The sequence below is a fragment of the Triticum dicoccoides genome, chromosome 5B (assembly GCF_002162155.2).
Source record: "Triticum dicoccoides isolate Atlit2015 ecotype Zavitan chromosome 5B, WEW_v2.0, whole genome shotgun sequence".
NCBI lineage: Eukaryota > Viridiplantae > Streptophyta > Magnoliopsida > Poales > Poaceae > Triticum > Triticum dicoccoides.
In genome coordinates this window covers 39,465,013-39,467,226 of record NC_041389.1, presented here as the reverse complement: position 1 = coordinate 39,467,226, position 2,214 = coordinate 39,465,013, and positions in this window count along the sequence as shown.

The following is a 2,214-nucleotide window of genomic DNA, read 5'->3' as shown; positions in this document are numbered from 1 at the left end:
TCTGATTCATCCCCGATGAATCAGACCTGACTCAACTCTAAGCAGTAGCAGGCATGACAAACAAGCATGAATGAGTAGGCACATCAGGGCTCAAACAACTCCTACTCATGCTAGTGGGTTTCATCTATTTACTGTGGCAATGACAGGTCATGCAAAGGATAAAGGGGTTCATCTACCGCAGCAAGTAACAGATGAATCGGTGTTGTCCTAATGCAGTAAAAGAGAGCAGGAGCGAGAGAGTAGGATTGTATCGGAATGAACAAGGGGGTTTTGCTTGCCTGGCACTTCTGAAGATAACATTGAGTCTTCATCAGTGTCAACGATCACATCATCGGTATCACGTCTATCGAGAGGGGACAAATACCGGCAACACAGAAGGGAACACAATCAATGCAATGCACAATATGATGCATGATCATGACATGGCAAAATGAATGTGTTTTGGGCTAATGCAACTAGCAACAGATTAAATGAAGTTGGTTTGAATACAAGATTCAAATTCAAACTCCATATGTGACTATTTAAATGCCCTTATATGATTTGTGCTAAACAGCAGCTATAAGTTGTTCTAACATGCATGAAAATGGTACAGATGGATTCCTTGAATTTTTCTGATAATTTTTCATATATAATTTATTTCATTTGGAGTTACGGTTGAATTTCTATGAATTTTAGAAGTTTTAGGCATTTTCTGGAATTTCAGAATTAAATTAAATCCAGAAAACATTACTGCGTCAGCATGACATTGGCATGACGTCAGCAAGTCAACAGGGGCCGGCTCGGGTCAAACCTGACGTGTGGGGTCCACACATCAGTGACACAGGGGCTAATCCCGCGTTGACTCGGGCTTTGACCCGCTACGGGGCCCACTGTCAGTGTCACAGGGTTAGCTAACAGGGTCATTAGCCCCTAACGACGACGCCACGTCAGCACGCCGGAGACCAGCCGACGGCGACCACAGAACACGGCGGGGCACGCCGGACTTGCGCTAGAGGCGTCAGTTTGGCGCGCTGAGGGCACCAGGGGATGGCCCTTGCTCCCGCGCATCCAGAGGACCGAGTGGGAGGTCGTGGGGTCGCTGGAACTCATGCCGGCGACGAGCTTTGGCGGCGATGGTGTTCGGTGGTGCTCGGGCGCGTCGCTACGGTGCATCAGTGAGCAAAAGGAGAGGCTGGGCAGCACCTGCTAGACATGGGGAGCACTAAGAGCAGCTCAGTGAGGCCAGGGGAGCACGGAGGCTATGCGTGCAGCAGCAATGGCGGACGGTGGCTTCGGTGCTCGTGGGGAACGGCGCTACGGCACGGAGGGGAGCATGCTGAGTTAGGGGAGAGGGTCAGTGACTCACGGCGATGACGAGAGGACGCTCGGCGCGGTCGGGGACGGTCCGGAGCCGGCGAATTTGACGAAGATGGCCGGCGGGTCCGAGGTAGAAGACGACGGCGATGGCGGCGATGCAGGGCTTCCGGAGGGCTGTGGATCGGTGGGGAGGAAGAGGGGGTCGAGGCGGAGCTCCTGGGTGCATCGGCGAGGCTAGGGGTGGCCGGTGGCCATGGGTACGGCGACGATGACGGCGAGCTCCGCTCGGTCGCGGGAGGGGAAACAGAGGAGCGAGGGGGAGGGAGGTCCAGAGAGCGAGGGAGAAGTGAGAGGGGGTCGGGGACGTCTCCGTGGCGTCGCGAGGAAGTCGGGGAGGCTGCCACGGCGAAGCAGGAGGTGGCCGGCGTCGGCGCGCGTGCGTCCAGCACGCAGCTGCTTCGGGGCGAGGGGGAGGAAGATGACTGGCAGCTGGGCTGCACAGTAACGGGCCGCGCAGAAGCTGGGCCGGCTACAGGTAAGTGGCCCAGGTACGGGTCTTTCTCTCTCTCTCCTTTTCTAATTATCTCAGTTTTCTATTATTCTGTAAATTTAGGGCTTTATTAAAAATACTCAGACACTTACAAAAATCATGAAACTAATCATGGCTACTGTTTAGAATATATCCAACAGTAAACATTTTAGTTTATGATTATTTGAGCATTTGAAATATTTAATAGCATTTAAATGCCCAAATGAAAATACTATATGATTTAATTCAGTGACCAAATATGTCCTGCAAAAATATAAACCATTTTTGGTAGATGCTTCCACCTCAAACCAGAAATGTTGAACATTTTTAGAGGACATTTTGAGTTCAATGAAAAAGGTTTTATTTTGACCCTAGTTGAATTCATTTGG